This window comes from Oncorhynchus mykiss, chromosome 6 (genome assembly GCF_013265735.2).
Source record: "Oncorhynchus mykiss isolate Arlee chromosome 6, USDA_OmykA_1.1, whole genome shotgun sequence".
Taxonomy (NCBI): Eukaryota; Metazoa; Chordata; class Actinopteri; order Salmoniformes; family Salmonidae; genus Oncorhynchus; species Oncorhynchus mykiss.
In genome coordinates, this window is record NC_048570.1 from 16238523 (window position 1) to 16256900 (window position 18378).

The 18378-nt window shown below is 54.4% G+C and overlaps 1 protein-coding gene across 9 annotated transcripts in view; it reads right to left on the bottom strand.

Moving 5' to 3' along the window:
- The window catches only part of LOC110525107 (myocyte-specific enhancer factor 2C), a 111572-nt gene that overhangs the window by 63744 nt on the left and 29450 nt on the right, over positions 1–18378 (bottom strand). The window contains exon 1 of one of the 9 annotated variants that reach the window (XM_036979460.1): positions 387–715. The exons of the other annotated variants lie outside the window; for them this stretch is intronic. The gene's annotated coding sequence lies outside the window, so the exon portion shown is untranslated. Of the gene's footprint in view, positions 1–386; positions 716–18378 lie in introns of those variants that run through there. 9 annotated transcript variants of the gene reach the window in all.

Consider the following 18378-nt stretch of genomic DNA (forward strand, 5'->3'; position numbering starts at 1 on the left):
AGAGAAGGGAGCTAGTTACCTCTTCATTTTTACACTGTTTATTCTATCTGACTTTGATTGGCTTGACTGGAACAAGAGACCTAGGCGTATTGTTATAGACTAACGTCATATTATACCTCAATTCCACAGCCCTGTAGCCACTCCAAACCCACCCCTCATCCCAAACCCTCCCCCCACCCCCCACCCACTGTTAGACCCTCTATCCCCTATTCACCCCCACCCCACCCCAGTCGCCCCCAGGACCTCGTGGACAGAAAGGCAGGAAACACACACGTGGCAAACTCAACGGAAGGATGTGACATCAGCAACCACAGACAATTAAAGGTGTAAAGGTGCTTCCTTCCCTAAACTGTTCCAGAGAGCACAAAATGGGAACCAAAACTCACTGTGCTTCCCTCTCCCTCTGCCGAGAAACAAGAGAAGAGAAGAGAGAGATGTCCGATTCTTCTGCCCACCACAACCAGTCGGCTTCTTACTCTTGAGATTACCATTGAGAAGACCAATAGAGATTCCCTCCATGTCCCGTGTCATGAAACAAGGCCCTTCTAGGTGGCACAAAGCCTTCTGAGAGAAATCTCACCGGCTTTTGTCTATCAAAAGGGGAAAAAATCACCACAACCGCACTGCCCGCCATCAGATCTGAATTCCGTCATGATGCAACAGGACGCATCGTTGTGATTGTGAAACCTTAACCGAGAGGACAAACCCCTTCTTCTCTACTGTTTCTCAAAACATGTGTAAAGCCTTCCCTAAATGTTTTTTAGCAGAAAACGGGAGGGGGAAAAATAGCTAACTAAAGGCTTTCTCAGTGATCATGTGAAATGACGGATGAAGTGCATTTCTGTGTGGCAGTGTAGGGTGACTAGAGCCCTTTTGAGGTGCAACGCTAGATAAAAGCATTGGAAGAGAGAAGAGCGTTCTTATTGCAATGGCTTTCCTCCACACACACTGCAATCAAGTGGAAGCTGGTCTGACAGCTCTAAACAGCCTCCCTGCCCAGCCCTAAACAGCCTCTCTGTCCAGCCCTAAACAGCCTCCTTGCCCAGCCCTAAACAGCCTCCCTGCCCAGCCCTAAACAGCCTCTCTGTCCAGCCATAAACAGCCTCCTTGCCCAGCCTTAAAACAGCCTCCCTGCCCAGCCCTAAACAGCCTCCCTGTCCAGCCCTAAACAGCCTCCCAGCCCTAAACAGCCTCCCTGCCCAGCCCTAAACAGCCTCCCTGCCCAGCCCTAAACAGCCTCCCTGCTAAGCCCTAAACAGCATCCTGCCCAGCCCTAAACAGCCTCCCTGCCCAGCCCTAAACAGCCTCCCTGCCCAGCCCTAAACAGCATCCTAACCAGCCCTAAACAGCCTCCCTGCCCAGCCCTAAACAGCCTCCCTGCCCAGCCCTAAACATCCTCTCTGCCCAGCCCTAAACAGCCTCCCTGCTAAGCCCTAAACAGCATCCTGCCCAGCCCTAAACAGCCTTCCTGCCCAGCCCTAAACAGCCTCCATGCCCAGCCCTAAACAGCCTCCCTGCCCAGCCCTAAACAGCCTCCTGCCCAGCCCTAAACAGCATCCTGCCCAGCCCTAAACAGCATCCTGCCCAGCCCTAAACAGCCTCCCTGCCCAGCCCTAAACAGCATCCTGCCCAGCCCTAAACAGCATCCTGCCCAGCCCTAAACAGCATCCTGCCCAGCCCTAAACAGCCTCTCTGTCCAGCCATAAACAGCCTCCTTGCCCAGCCTTAAAACAGCCTCCCTGCCCAGCCCTAAACAGCCTCCCTGTCCAGCCCTAAACAGCCTCCCAGCCCTAAACAGCCTCCCTGCCCAGCCCTAAACAGCCTCCCTGCCCAGCCCTAAACAGCCTCCCTGCTAAGCCCTAAACAGCATCCTGCCCAGCCCTAAACAGCCTCCCTGCCCAGCCCTAAACAGCCTCCCTGCCCAGCCCTAAACAGCATCCTAACCAGCCCTAAACAGCCTCCCTGCCCAGCCCTAAACAGCCTCCCTGCCCAGCCCTAAACATCCTCTCTGCCCAGCCCTAAACAGCCTCCCTGCTAAGCCCTAAACAGCATCCTGCCCAGCCCTAAACAGCCTTCCTGCCCAGCCCTAAACAGCCTCCATGCCCAGCCCTAAACAGCCTCCCTGCCCAGCCCTAAACAGCCTCCTGCCCAGCCCTAAACAGCATCCTGCCCAGCCCTAAACAGCATCCTGCCCAGCCCTAAACAGCCTCCCTGCCCAGCCCTAAACAGCATCCTGCCCAGCCCTAAACAGCATCCTGCCCAGCCCTAAACAGCATCCTGCCCAGCCCTAAACAGCCTCCCTGCCCAGCCCTAAACAGCCTCACTGCCCAGGCCTAAACAGCCTCCCTGCCCAGCCCTAAACAGCCTCCCTGTCCAGCCCTAAACAGCCTCCCAGCCCTAAACAGCCTCCCTGCCCAGCCCTAAACAGCATCCTGCCCAGCCCTAAACAGCCTCCATGCCCAGCCCTAAACAGCCTCCCTGCCCAGCCCTAAACAGCCTCCTGCCCAGCCCTAAACAGCATCCTGCCCAGCCCTAAACAGCATCCTGCCCAGCCCTAAACAGCATCCCTGCCCAGCCCTAAACAGCATCCTGCCCAGCCCTAAACAGCCTCCCTGCCCAGCCCTAAACAGCATCCTGCCCAGCACTAAACAGCCTCCTGCCCAGCCCTAAACAGCCTCCCTGCCCAGCCCTAAACAGCATCCTGCCCAGCCCTAAACAGCCTCCCTGCCCAGCCCTAAACAGCCTCCCTGCCCAGCCCTAAACAGCCTCCCTGCCCAGGCCTAAACAGCCTCCCTGCCCAGCCCTAAACAGCCTCCCTGCCCAGCACTAAACAGCCTACCTGCCCAGCCCGAAACAGCCTCCCTGCCCAGCCCTAAACAGCCTCCCTGCTAAGCCCTAAACAGCATCCTGCCCAGCCCTAAACAGCCTCCCTGCCCAGCCCTAAACAGCCTCCATGCCCAGCCCTAAACAGCCTCCCTGCCCAGGCCTAAACAGCCTCCCTATCCAGCCCTAAACAGCCTCCCTGCCCAGGCCTAAACAGCCTCCCTGCCCAGCCCTAAACAGCCTCCCTGCCCAGCCCTAAACAGCCTCCCTGCCCAGGCCTAAACAGCCTCCCTGCCCAGCCCTAAACAGCCTCCCTGCCCAGCCCTAAACAGCCTCCCTGCCCAGCCCTAAACAGCCTCCCTGCCCAGCCCTAAACAGCCTCCCTGCCCAGCCCTAAACAGCCTCCCTGCCCAGCCCTAAACAGCCTCCCTGCCCAGCCCTAAACAGCCTCCCTGCCCAGCCCTAAACAGCATCCTGCCCAGCCCTAAACAGCATCCTGCCCAGCACTAAACAGCATCCTGCCCAGCCCTAAACAGCATCCTGCCCAGCCCTAAACAGCATCCTGCCCAGCCCTAAACAGCATCCTGCCCAGCCCTAAACAGCATCCCTGCCCAGCCCTAAACAGCATCCTGCCCAGCCCTAAACAGCCTCCCTGCCCAGCCCTAAACAGCATCCTGCCCAGCACTAAACAGCCTCCTGCCCAGCCCTAAACAGCCTCCCTGCCCAGCCCTAAACAGCATCCTGCCCAGCCCTAAACAGCCTCCCTGCCCAGCCCTAAACAGCCTCCCTGCCCAGCCCTAAACAGCCTCCCTGCCCAGGCCTAAACAGCCTCCCTGCCCAGCACTAAACAGCCTACCTGCCCAGCCCGAAACAGCCTCCCTGCCCAGCCCTAAACAGCCTCCCTGCTAAGCCCTAAACAGCATCCTGCCCAGCCCTAAACAGCCTCCCTGCCCAGCCCTAAACAGCCTCCATGCCCAGCCCTAAACAGCCTCCCTGCCCAGGCCTAAACAGCCTCCCTATCCAGCCCTAAACAGCCTCCCTGCCCAGGCCTAAACAGCCTCCCTGCCCAGCCCTAAACAGCCTCCCTGCCCAGCCCTAAACAGCCTCCCTGCCCAGCCCTAAACAGCCTCCCTGCCCAGGCCTAAACAGCCTCCCTGCCCAGCCCTAAACAGCCTCCCTGCCCAGCCCTAAACAGCCTCCCTGCCCAGCCCTAAACAGCCTCCCTGCCCAGCCCTAAACAGCCTCCCTGCCCAGCCCTAAACAGCCTCCCTGCCCAGCCCTAAACAGCCTCCCTGCCCAGCCCTAAACAGCCTCCCTGCCCAGCCCTAAACAGCCTCCCTGCCCAGCCCTAAACAGCCTCCCTGCCCAGCCCTAAACAGCCTCCCTGCCCAGCCCTAAACAGCCTCCCTGCCCAGCCCTAAACAGCCTCCCTGCCCAGCCCTAAACAGCCTCCCTGCCCAGCCCTAAACAGCATCCTGCCCAGCCCTAAACAGCCTCCCTGCCCAGCCCTAAACAGCCTCCCTGCCCAGCCCTAAACAGCCTCCCTGCCCAGCCCTAAACAGCCTCCCTGCCCAGCCCTAAACAGCCTCCCTGCCCAGCCCTAAACAGCCTCCCTGCCCAGCCCTAAACAGCCTCCCTGCCCAGCCCTAAACAGCCTCCCTGCCCAGCCCTAAACAGCCTCCCTGCCCAGGCCTAAACAGCCTCCCTGCCCAGCCCTAAACAGCCTCCCTGCCCAGCCCTAAACAGCCTCCCTGCCCAGCCCTAAACAGCCTCCCTGCCCAGCCCTAAACAGCCTCCCTGCCCAGCCCTAAACAGCCTCCCTGCCCAGCCCTAAACAGCCTCCCTGCCCAGCCCTAAACAGCCTCCCTGCCCAGCCCTAAACAGCCTCCCTGCCCAGCCCTAAACAGCCTCCCTGCCCAGCCCTAAACAGCATCCCTGCCCAGCCCTAAACAGCCTCCCTGCCAAGCCCTAAACAGCCTCCCTGCCAAGCGCTAAACAGCCTCCCTGCCAAGCCCTAAACAGCCTCCCTGCCAAGCGCTAAACAGCCTCCCTGCCAAGCCCTAAACAGCCTCCTTGCCCAGCCCTAAACAGCCTCCCTGCCCAGGCCTAAACAGCCTCCCTGCCCAGCCCTAAACAGCCTCCCTGCCCAGCCCTAAACAGCCTCCCTGCCCAGCCCTAAACAGCCTCCCTGCCCAGCCCTAAACAGCCTCCCTGCCCAGCCCTAAACAGCCTCCCTGCCCAGCCCTAAACAGCCTCCCTGCCCAGCCCTAAACAGCCTCCCTGCCCAGCCCTAAACAGCCTCCCTGCCCAGCCCTAAACAGCCTCCCTGCCCAGCCCTAAACAGCCTCCCTGCCCAGCCCTAAACAGCCTCCCTGCCCAGCCCTAAACAGCCTCCCTGCCCAGCCCTAAACAGCCTCCCTGCCCAGCCCTAAACAGCCTCCCTGCCCAGCCCTAAACAGCCTCCCTGCCCAGCCCTAAACAGCCTCCCTGCCCAGCCCTAAACAGCCTCCCTGCCCAGCCCTAAACAGCCTCCCTGCCCAGCCCTAAACAGCCTCCCTGCCCAGCCCTAAACAGCCTCCCTGCCCAGCCCTAAACAGCCTCCCTGCCCAGCCCTAAACAGCCTCCCTGCCCAGCCCTAAACAGCCTCCCTGCCCAGGCCTAAACAGCCTCCCTGCCCAGCCCTAAACAGCCTCCATGCCCAGCCCTAAACAGCCTCCCTGCCCAGCCCTAAACAGCCTCCCTGCCCAGCCCTAAACAGCCTCCCTGCCCAGCCCTAAACAGCCTCCCTGCCCAGGCCTAAACAGCCTCCCTGCCCAGCCCTAAACAGCCTCCATGCCCAGCCCTAAACAGCCTCCCTGCCCAGCCCTAAACAGCCTCCCTGCCCAGCCCTAAACAGCCTCCCTGCCCAGCCCTAAACAGCCTCCCTGCCCAGCCCCATGAGTAGAGAATAGAGATAATAGCAGAAGCCTTCAAAGTGCTTTAAATGGAAGAAAAAATTGATACAAGGAAGTTGGTATCTGATGTGTCAGCCGTGGGGGACAATAATTTATCTTTTTCAGTCAGAGATTATTGCAATTTGTATTCTTTTATTAATTAACATGCGAGAAGACAACGTCGTTTTCAAGTAATTTTATTTAAAAAACAAAGGCCTGGTTATTGACTTAAAATCTACATGATGCATATGTCGAAACCTCACCCAATCAACAAACCTCTGCTACACATTTCCAACAAGCATGTTGTTGCCATGGCTTTCTATTCTTGGACCAACGGAAATCCATTCAGCACACAGTGGTCTCCTTTTTCATCTCTGTGTGCTTTGAGAGAAAAGTAAAAACCCTGTAACTCCTCTCTCAGTGGAGAGACTGTGAGGTAACAGGTAACAGGGCCTTTTAAGTCCAGTGCTGCCTACTACTGTGTTCTGTTCTGAGAGGGGAGAGGGGGAAAGGAGGAGCAGGGGGAGAGGAGGAGGAGCAGAGGGAGAGGAGGAGGAGCAGAGGGAGAGGAGGAGCAGGGGGAGAGGAGGAGGAGCAGAGGGAGAGGAGGAGGAGCAGAGGGAGAGGAGGAGCAGAGGGAGAGGAGGAGCAGGGATAGAGGAGCAGGGGGAGAGGAGGAGCAGGGGGAGAGGAGGAGCAGAGGAGGAGCAGGGAGGGAGGATGAGCAAGGCGAGAGGAGGAGGAGAGGAGGAGCATGGGAGAGGAGGACCATGGGAGAGGAGGTGGAGAGGGGGAGCAGCAGGGGGAGAGGAGGAGCAGGGGGAGAGGAGGAGCAGGGGGAGAGGAGGAGGAGAGGAGGAGCAGCAGGGCGAGAGGAGGAGCAGGGGGGAGGATGAGTAGGGGGAGAGGAGGAGCAGGGGGAGAGGAGGAGCAGCATGGGGAGAGGAGGAGCAGTGGGAGAGGAGGAGCAGGGGGAGAGGAGGAGCAGGGGGAGAGAAGGATGAGAGAAGGAGCAGCAGGGGGAGAGGAGGAGGAGAAGAGGAGCAGGGGGGGAGGATGAGCAGGGGGAGAGGATGAGCAGGGGGAGAGGAGGAGCAGGGGGAGAGGAGGAGGAGAGGAGGAGCAGCAGGGGGAGAGGAGGAGCATGGGAGAGGAGGAGCATGAGAGATGAGGATAAGAAGAGAGGAGGAGGAGGAAGGAGGGGCATGGGGAGAGGAGGAGCAGGAGGAGAGGAGGAGCAGGGGAGAGAGAGGGAATAGTCAGGCGGCTGCTGCAACTGAATGTCTCACTCAGCACCCGCAAACAGGGCCTATTGTGTCATACAGAGCAGGAATGGTGGACAGATAGCCACCCATCAGAGCCAAAATGGAGACAGGTGAGAACCATCTTTCCACAGTCCATTGCTGACTCCCCCAAGGATAAGGTGATTTGACACAATATGTCAACCGCTCTTTGAAAGCAGGCCAAGGGCTGTAAAACTGCAGCTGCTGCATGGGTCCAATGGAAGCAGCAAGCGAGAGAGAGCTGCCGGACAGCTGAATACTGCTCCCTGTCGCCTGCTACCTGCTCGCCTGCCTGCTTCCTTTTGCTGCATCAGCGACGTGACTTGGGGACTGTAACTACATTTTATGCATGCAATAGCTGATATGATTATCATGGATTGAGTGGCTGATGATAATCCACAATCAAAGTCGTCACTAATTGATTATGTTGGGTTTACAGGCCAGTGATATGATTTGGAAGAGAGATCATATAATATCACAGAACATTGTGAATCAGAGTGTTAAGGTAGATACAGGTTCTCCGGGTTCTGTGCCAGACTACTCGGTGAACCGTAGGTACTGAGTGAAGTAAAGAGCAGAACAGTTATTCTGACACATCAATGTTCTTGTGCCCCGGTGGAGAAAACCAGCAGTAGAGGGAACCATCATTTGGAAAGAGGAGTAAAGAGGGCTTTGGACAGAGTCAAATCATCTTTGTCAGATTGTGAAAATGAAACAGGATGGAACAGCTCCAGGTGGGGGAAGATGGACGTCAGGAGGATGGTGGTGGTGCCATGGTTAGGTAAATAGAAGCGGTTTATGTTGTGGTGGAGAAAGCTGTTCAGCTTCTCTCTCTTCCTCTCTTGCTCTCCACCTGTCTCTCTCTAACGGTGTTTTCTCCACAGCCTATGTTAGCGTGTGCAGTACATTATTGTGGATTCCCTCCCTCCGTCGTTCAACTCAAGCACACACATCTGCGAAGGGTACTGTTTTTCAGCGAAGGTCCAACCGCTGCCTCGCATCACATGGTGTCATGTAGGCCTACAGAGTCCAGGTGTAACCACCATTTAGACACAGACTGCTGGACTGGAACAGAAAACACTCCCCCAGACTTTAGTTTTACACGTACAGTGCCTTGCGAAAGTATTCGGCCCCCTTGAACTTTGCGACCTTTTGCCACATTTCAGGCTTCAAACATAAAGATATAAATCTGTATTTTTTTTGTGAAGAATCAACAACACGTGGGACACAATCATGAAGTGGAACGACATTTATTGGATATTTCAAACTTTTTTAACAAATCCAAAACTGAAAAATTGGGCGTGCAAAATTATTCAGCCCCCTTAAGTTAATACTTTGTAGCGCCACCTTTTGCTGCGATTACAGCTGTAAGTCGCTTGGGGTATGTCTCTATCAGTTTTGCACATCGAGAGACTGAAATTTTTTCCCATTCCTCCTTGCAAAACAGCTCGAGCTCAGTGAGGTTGGATGGAGAGCATTTGTGAACAGCAGTTTTCAGTTCTTTCCACAGATTCTCGATTGGATTCAGGTCTGGACTTTGACTTGGCCATTCTAACACCTGGATATGTTTATTTTTGAACCATTCCATTGTTGATTTTGCTTTATGTTTTGGATCATTGTCTTGTTGGAAGACAAATCTCCGTCCCAGTCTCAGGTCTTTTGCAGACTCCATCAGGTTTTCTTCCAGAATGGTCCTGTATTTGGCTCCATCCATCTTCCCATCAATTTTAACCATCTTCCCTGTCCCTGCTGAAGAAAAGCAGGCCCAAACCATGATGCTGCCACCACCATGTTTGACAGTGGGGATGGTGTGTTCAGCTGTGTTGCTTTTACGCCAAACATAACGTTTTGCATTGTTACCAAAAAGTTCAATTTTGGTTTCATCTGACCAGAGCACCTTCTTCCACATGTTTGGTGTGTCTCCCAGGTGGCTTGTGGCAAACTTTAAACAACACTTTTTATGGATATCTTTAAGAAATGGCTTTCTTCTTGCCACTCTTCCATAAAGGCCAGATTTGTGCAATATATGACTGATTGTTGTCCTATGGACAGAGTCTCCCACCTCAGCTGTAGATCTCTGCAGTTCATCCAGAGTTATCATGGGCCTCTTGGCTGCATCTCTGATCAGTCTTCTCCTTGTATGAGCTGAAAGTTTAGAGGGACGGCCAGGTCTTGGTAGATTTGCAGTGGTCTGATACTCCTTCAATTTCAATATTATCGCTTGCACAGTGCTCCTTGGGATGTTTAAAGCTTGGGAAATCTTTTTGTATCCAAATCCGGCTTTAAACTTCTTCACAACAGTATCTCGGACCTGCCTGGTGTGTTCCTTGTTCTTCATGATGCTCTCTGCGCTTTTAACGGACCTCTGAGACTATCACAGTGCAGGTGCATTTATACGGAGACTTGATTACACACAGGTGGATTGTATTTATCATCATTAGTCGTTTAGGTCAACATTGGATCATTCAGAGATCCTCACTGAACTTCTGGAGAGAGTTTGCTGCACTGAAAGTAAAGGGGCTGAATAATTTTGCACGCCCAATTTTTCAGTTTTTGATTTGTTAAAAAAGTTTGAAATATCCAATAAATGTCGTTCCACTTCATGATTGTGTCCCACTTGTTGTTGATTCTTCACAAAAAAATACAGTTTTATATCTTTATGTTTGAAGCCTGAAATGTGGCAAAAGGTCGCAAAGTTCAAGGGGGCCGAATACTTTCGCAAGGCACTGTATGCACACACACTCACACACACTCAAGCGCACTGACACACGCACGCGCACACACACACACACAAACAAACACACACTATGCTTTCATTATCCCCGCAGTCACTAAGGATTATTGACTTGTTTCAACTTCTAAAGATACTGATTAAGTAAACCAACACCATTTAAGTTGTGGAACTAAGACACAGAAAGTAGGGGGGGAAACGATGCAGAAAGAATACCAGCGTCTCCCTTCAATGACTACTAGTACCCCCCCCCCCCCCCCCCCCCCCCCCCAATGACAGCAGCCCAAGGCCATGTCACTAAGAACATACAAAGCACTGTCATATTCACCTAATTATGTTCTCCACCAAGGATGAACCGTGATGTTAGGAAAATTCAGCAGCTCGTGTTGGGGGGTGGGGTGAAGGGTTAGGGGGTGGGGCCAACTTGATCTTCTTTTCAAACGCAGGCAAACTTCCATGACGTCTCGTGGCAGCAAAGGATTCTAACACCAGACAACGTGGTTAGATGATGACGATCCACTGATGATTTCATCACAAGTTCTTTCTCAATCTTTTTTTTTTTCAGAAGCATTCTAATCAGCCTAATTAAAAGCTTTGTTCGTTTAGAAATCTCTGATGACAATTTGTTTCACTCTACCCTACAGCAGTGACTGTGAAGAAGAGAATTCCATGTGATCTTCTGACAGCAATTATTAAATGCTCCCTCCTGGCCCCAATTAGAGCCACAGGCTAACGCTAACATGGCTAACACTCCAGAGTGGGAGCCAGCTTATATTCTATTACCTTTTTCCCAGTTCATTTTAGCACTTTTGTTTTGTATGTGGTATTGTGTAGAGTAATATATTTTACATTACGGGATTTGACAAAGTTATTTACGCTTCCTTTTCTGTCTGTTCGTGGTGGCTGATGGAGAAAGACAGACGCAGGGAGAAAGATAGGGGGAAGTTGAGTGATGGTTTTTTTCCTCTTTGCTATTGGGATGCATCAGCATATTTGGAAACCACACAAAGGTTGCATCATCAGCTGTCTTAGTGTCCACTAAGTTCAAAAGTATGCAAGTGTTTATAGACAATATAGCTATTAGCAGTGTCTATAAAAGGAACACTCCTAAACAAGTCATAGGGGCTAGGGAGGTACAACAAGCTAACCTCTCTACAACCTCCTCTCTGCTGTAGTGTTCACACATACATTATGTTGGCTACGCTATGACAGAGGGTGGAATGTCTGGAGTTTGGAGGCAAAGATAAATCACAGAGGTAGGCACAGATCACAGACCCTCTGTTGCTCTATGGACTACTGGAGTGCCTGTGTGCACCCGTGTGTGTGTGTGTGTGTGTGTGTGTGTGTGTGTGTGTGTGTGTGTGTGTGTGTGTGTGTGTGTGTGTATGTGTGTGTGTGTGTGTGTGTGCGTGCGTGCGTGCGTGTGCGTGCATGTGTGTGTGATTGTGGAGGGAATTGTGGGTATACTAGGTCAAGGTTGCTTTAAACAAACTGTCATGGCAACCCCTCACATCTGGCTCCCATGGCAACATATTGGCCACTAGAAGCTAAATGCTGAGTCTGAATAGGCAGGCTAGACTGCTACTGTTAACGGTCCAGGAGATTTCAACCCACCGCCTTAACGAGACGAAAAGCTTTACGGATTGCTGTATTTCTGTCTTCTCTGCGACAATAACATGTTGTTTGCCTTGTATTTAGGTTCAAATCAATCAGCCGTCCCTCTGCTACACTCATATGGTATTACTTTAATACACTTTGCTCAAACTACAGCAATGATAAACAACACTGCTTAACATCCCTGTTTGTGTAACGTTACAGTGGTATTATGGCTTTCTCTAACAGTCTGGCCGCTCTAAAGCCAGAGCCACAGTCTGGAAATGAGACTGTGCACAGCGTGGAGGTCATTTGAAAAGAAGTAGAAGGTTGCACACTTAAACAAGGATGTCCTTCATAAATTCAACCTTCTGGGGGATTTTTTCAGTCCCTGCGCACCGTTAGGAAACCGAGTAACCTAGATCGCAAAGTGAAGAGAGAGAGAAAGAGGAGAGCAGAGAGAGAGAGAGAGAGTAGAGCAGAGAGAGAGAGAGAGAGAGAGAGAGGGGGTAGAGCAGAGAGAGAGAGAGAGAGAGAGAGAGAGAGAGAGAGGATTCTGAAGCCCCAACCGTGTTCCCTGCCTGGCCTGTCAGAAAAAAACGTGCTCTAGTCTGCTAGCATGATGTCAGAGTTTCTCTTGTTTTTTCTGAAGACCGCAAGCTGATTGGGCTGATTATTGGTGAGCGTTGTTGTCCTGTTGATGTTGCGCATCATTAAACTGGGATTGTTCCAGTTAGTGTTTGCTTAAGCAGGACTGATATAATGTTTCCGGGCAGAATCTCTTCCACACACACAAACGGACACACACATACACACACTGTAAACTTGAGACACACAAAGAGCTTGAATGTCCCCACATCCATCATTTAGTACTACAACATGTTGTTTCAATTCAGAGTTGGCTAGAATATAGAGTACATTTATACCAAGAAGCATATACAAAACTGACACTGAACTTTATTCATCCAGTTGAATGTGTCTGTGGATGAGTATATTTAAGTCTACCCACAATGATGCAAACTACAGTATATCGACAGAGATTAAAAGAAAAGCCCAGGCCAGTAGCTGAGCCTGTCTCTACAGCTCTCTAAGGAATGGTGGGGTGGGGATGGAGGGAGGGTAGAGGTTGGGTTGTGTTGAGTGTGGAGGGGGTGGGCGGCGTACCTACAGATCACACTCTTCTAGAGGAGCTGGAGGAGGCTGGGAGGAGGCTGGGATAAGGCTTGAGGAAGGCTGGGGAGGCTGGAGGAAGCTGGGAGGAGGCTTGGGGAGGCTTGGAGAGGGCTGGGGTGAGGCTGGGAGGAGGCTGGGAGAAGGCTGGGGGCTGGGAGGCAGCCCCACCAAGGCCAGACCCGGGCCAGAGCAAGGCCAAACCTCTCATTAGACGGCGGCTGGGTGCCACGCTCCTGTTTGGAGTGGTTAGGGGGACCAGAAAGGGGCAGTACTCTACTCCCCGCACCATCACAACCCGACCTCATCAAAGACGGTGCTCGTAATTTGTCACAGAAAGCAGCCAATAAACATATGTTAGGGGAAGAGGGAGGAGAGGAAGAAGAAGGAAGAACGAGAGGAGGGGAAGGCGAGTGAAAAAAGATAGCGCATGATTAAAGAGCCCGAACAGCTGCACAAAATCCAAACTACAAAAAGCGGTTTGAAAGAGACCTCAGCTAGAGTGATCTGATAAAGCTTACTGCTACTTAAACCCTACCAGGGATGAGAAGGAGGAGGGGGAGGGAGAGAGAGAGAGACAGAAAAAGAAAGAATGAAAAGAGACAAACAAATATTAAATTACTGACGCGCGACCACACTTCTTGGCAGAGACACTCGTCTCCTCTCCTTACGTGATTATAGCGAAGGCCATTGTATCACACAAAAATGACCCCTCTTGCCAATAACTCCACTACCGCTTTGGCCAAGTTCTATTTGTAGCCCACAGCGCACCATTGTGCCTGACGTAGATCACAGCAATAAGAAAATCTGTCAAGGTACTTTTCCCCCTTTATTTGCCTCACGAAGTGACACTGTACGTGTAGCAAGGCTTTTTCACATCCTACAGATTATTTTCTTTAAAAATGTTCCTCCAGAAAGTTTGATACAACTTGTTCACATATTATGCTCCTTGCTAGCTTTCAATTCCTGGGTTCTTGAGCTTGTTTTCTCCTGTTTGTGTTGTTGTAGGAGTAGCGTGTGATGTGGAGATGTGTGATATTTTGGCTTGTTGTTGGATACCGTGGCAGGCTGAACGCATTAGCACAACACGGTGAGGCTTTGCTCAGTTGTTGTCGCTGCGCTGGCCCTGTTTCTGCAGCATGTGATCAGAAAAGATGATAGAGAAGTTGGGGCCTTCTCTGACGTTCTTCTGCTGATCTGTAGATTCAACTGCATCCTATTCTGCTTTGAACTGCTTCAACCTGCTCAATGATAAAGGACAGAGGGGACAATGGGGGACTAAAGGACAGAGGGGATGGGGGACTAAAGGACAGGGGGGACGGGGGACACTAAAGGACAGGGGGGACGGGGGGACTAAAGGACAGGGGGGACAGGGGGGACTAAAGGACAGAGGGGGACTAAAGGACAGAGGGGATGGGGGGGATGGGGTGGACTAAAGGACAGAGGGGACGAGGGGGACTAAAGGACAGGGGGGACGGGGGGACTAAAGGACAGGGGGGACAGGGGGGACTAAAGGACAGAGGGGACGGGGGGATGGGGTGGACTAAAGGACAGAGGGGACGGGGGGGACTAAAGGACAGAGGGGACGGGGGGGACTAAAGGACAGGGGGGACTAAATGACAGAGGAGACGGGGGGATGGGGTGGACTAAAGGACAGAGGGGACGGGGGGGACTAAAGGACAGAGGGGACGGGGGGACTAAAGGACAGTGGGGACGGGGGGGACTAAAGGACAGAGGGGACGGGGGGACTAAAGGACAGAGGAGACGGGGGGGACTAAAGGACGGAGGGGACTAAAGGACAAAGGGGGTGGGGGATGGGGGGGACTAAAGGACAGGGGGGACTAAAGGACAGAGGAGACGGAGGGGACTAAAGGACAGAGGGGACGGGGGGGACTAAAGGACAGAGGGGACGGAGGGGACTAAAGGACAGAGGGGACTAAAGGACAGAGGAGACGGAGGGGACTAAAGGACAGAGGGGACGGGGGGAATAAAGGACAGGGGGGACTAAAGGACAGAGGAGACTAAAGGACAAAGGGGATGTGGGGGACTAAAGGAAATAGGGGACGGGGGGACTAAAGGACAGGGGGGACTAAAGGACAAAGGAGACGGAGGGGACTAAAGGAAAGAGGGGACGGGGGGGACTATAGGACAGGGGGGACTAAAGGACAGAGGAGACGGAGGGGACTAAAGGACAAAGGGGATGTGGGGGACTAAAGGACAGAGGGGACGGGGGGAAATAAAGGACAGGGGGGACTAAAGGACAGAGGGGACTAAAGGACAAAGGGGATGTGGGGGACTAAAGGAAATAGGGGACGGGGGGGACTAAAGGACAGGGGGGACTAAAGGACAAAGGAGACGGAGGGGACTAAAGGACAGAGGGGACGGGGGGAATAAAGGACAGGGGGGACTAAAGGACAAAGGAGACTAAAGGACAGAGGAGACGGAGGGGACTAAAGGACAGAGGGGACGGGGGGACTAAAGGACAGGGGGGACTAAAGGACAGAGGAGACGGAGGGGACTAAAGGACAGAGGGGACGGGGGGGACTAAAGGACAGGGTGGACTAAAGGACAGAGGAGACTAAAGGACAGAGGAGACGGGGGGACTAAAGGACAGAGGGGACTAAAGGACAAAGAGGATGTGGGGGACTAAAGGATAGAGGGGATGGGGGGGACTAAAGGACAGAGGGGACGGGGGGGACTAAAGGACACAGGAGACGGGGGGGACTAAAGGACAGAGGAGACAGAGGGGACTAAAGGACAGGGGGGACGGCTTGGGGACTAAACAACAGGGGGGACGGGGGAGACTAATGGACGGGGATCTAAAGGACGGGGGGAACTAAAGGACGGGGGGAACTAAAGGACGGAGTGTACGGAGGGGACTAAAGGACAGGGGGAACTAAAGGACGAAGTGTACGGAGGGGACTAAAGGACAGGGGGGACGGTGGGGAACTAAAGGACGGGGGAACTAAAGGACGGAGTGGACGGGGGGACTAAAGGACAGGGGGGACGGTGTGGAACTAAAGGACGGTGGGGAACTAAAGGACGGGGGGAACTAAAGGACGGAGTGGACGGGGGGACTAAAGGACAGGGGGGACGGGGGGGACTAAAGGACCGGGGGGCTAAAGGATGGGGGTGACGGGGGGGACAGGGGGGACCAAAGGACAGGGGGGACGAGGGGGACTAAAGGACAAAGGGGACGGGGGGGACTAGAGGACAGGGGGACTAAAGCACAGAGGAGACGGGTGGGACTAAAGGACAGGGGGGACTAAAGGACAGAGGAGACGAGGAGACTAAAGGACAGAGGAGACGGAGGGGACTAAAGGACAGGGGGGACTAAAGGACAGAGGAGACTAAAGGACAGAGGGGACAGGGGGGACTAAAGGACAGAGGAGACGGAGGGGACTAAAGGACAGAGGAGACTAAAGGACAGAGGGGCCGGGGGGGACTAAAGGACAGAGGGGACGGGGGAACTAAAGGACAGAGGGGACGGGGGGACTAAAGGACAGGGGGGACTAAAGGACAGAGGAGACGGGGGGAACTGAAGGACAGAGGGGACGGGGGGGACTAAAGGACAGAGGAGATGGAGGGGGCTAAAGGACAGATGGGACGGGGGGACTAAAGGACAGGGGGGACTAAAGGACAGAGGAGACGGGGGGACTAAAGGACAGGGGAGATGGGGGGGACTAAAGGACATGGGGGACGGGGGGGACTAAAGGACAGGGGGACGGGGGGACTAAAGGACAGGGGGGGTGGGGGGACTAAACGACAGCGGGACTGGGGGGACTAAAGGACAGAGGAGACGGGGGGACTAAACGACAGAGGAGACGGGGGACTAAAGGACAGTGGGGACAGGTTGGGGACTAAAGGACAGGGGGGACTAAAGGACAGAGGAGACGGGGGTACTAGAGGACAGGGGGATGGGGGGGACTGAAGGACATGGGGGACGGGGAGACTAAAGGACAGGGGGACGGGGGGACTAAAGGACAGGGGGGATGGGGGGGACTAAAGGACAGGGGGGATGGGGGCGTCTAAAGGACATCGGGGACGGGGGGACTAAAGGAGAGGAGACGGGCGGGACTAAAGGACAGAGGAGACGGGGGGACTAAAGGACAGGGGGGACAGGGGGGACTAAAGGATGGGGGGACGAGTTGGGGACTAAACAACAGGGGGGACTGGGGGGACTAAAGGATGGAGAACTAAAGGACGGGGGGAGCTAAAGGACGGGGGGAACTAAAGGACGGAGTGGACGGGGGGGACTAAAGGACAGGGGGGACGGTGGGGAACTAAAGGACGGGGTGAACTAAAGGACGGAGTGGACGGGGGGGACTTAAGGACAGGGGGGACTAAAGGACGGGGGGAACTAAAGGACAGAGTGGACGGGGGGACTAAAGGACAGGGGGAACTAAAGGACGGGGGGAACTAAAGGACGGGGGGGACTAAAGGACAGGGTGGACGGTGGGGAACTAAAGGACGGGGGGAACAAAAGGACGAAGTGGACGGGAGGGACTAAAGGACAGGGGGACTAAAGGATGGGGGGACGGTGGGGAACTAAAGAACGGGGGGAACTAAAGGACGGGGGGATGGGGGACTAAAGGACGGGGGTTCGAGGGGGACTAAAGGATAGGGATGACGGTTGGGGACTAAAGGACGGGGGGACGAGGGGGACTAAAGGATGGGGGGGATGGGGGGGACTAATGGACAGAGGAGACGGGGGGACTAAAGGACAGGGGGGACTAAAGGACAGAGGAGACGGGGGGGGACTAAAGGACAGAGGAGACGGAGGGGACTAAAGGACAGCGGGGACTAAAGGACAGAGGAGACTAAAGGACAGAGGGGCCGGGGGGACTAAAGGACAGAGGAGACGGAGGGGACTAAAGGACAGAGGGGACTAAAGGACAGAGGAGACGGAGGAGACTAAAGGACAGAGGAGACGGAAGGGATTAAAGGACAAGGGGGACTAAAGGACAGAGGAGACTAAAGGACAGAGGAGACGGGGGGGACTAAAGGACAGAGGGGATGGGGGGACTAAAGGACAGGGGGGATGGGGGGGACTAAACGACAGGGGGGACTGGGGGGACTAAAGGACAGAGGAGACGGGGGGGACTAAACAACAGAGGAGACGGTGGGACTAAAGGACAGGGGGGACAGGGGGGACTAAAGTACATGGGGGAACGGGGGGGACTAAAGGATGGGGGGACGGGTTGGGGACTAAACAACAGGGGGGACTGGGGGGACTAAAGGACGGAGAACTAAAGGACGGGGGGAACTAAAGGACGGGGGGAACTAAAGGACGGAGTTTACGGGGGGCACTAAAGGACAGGGGGGACTAAAGGACGGGGGGAGCTAAAGGACGGAGTGGACGGGGGGACTAAAGGACGGGGGGAACTAAAGGATGGGGGGACGGGGGGACTAAAGGACAGGGGGGACGAGGGGGACTAAAGGACAGGGGGGACGGTGGGGAACTAAAGGACGGGGGGAACTAAAGGACGAAGTGGATGAGGAGGACTAAAGGACAGGGGGGACTAAAGGATGGGGGGACGGTGGGGAACTAAAGAACGAGGGGGACTAAAGGACAGGGGGACGGTTGGGGACTAAAGGATGGGGGGACGGTGGGACTAAAGGACAGGGGGGACGAGGGGGACTAAAGGACAGGGGGGACGAGGGGGACTAAAGGATGGGGGGGACGAGGGGGGAGGGGGGACTAAAGGACAGGAGGGACGAGGGGGACTAAAGGACAGGGGGGGACTAAAGGACGGGGGGGACGGGGTGGACTAAAGGACGAGGGGGACTAAAGGATGGGAGGGACGGGGGGGAGGGGGGACTAAAGAACAGGGGGGACGAGGGG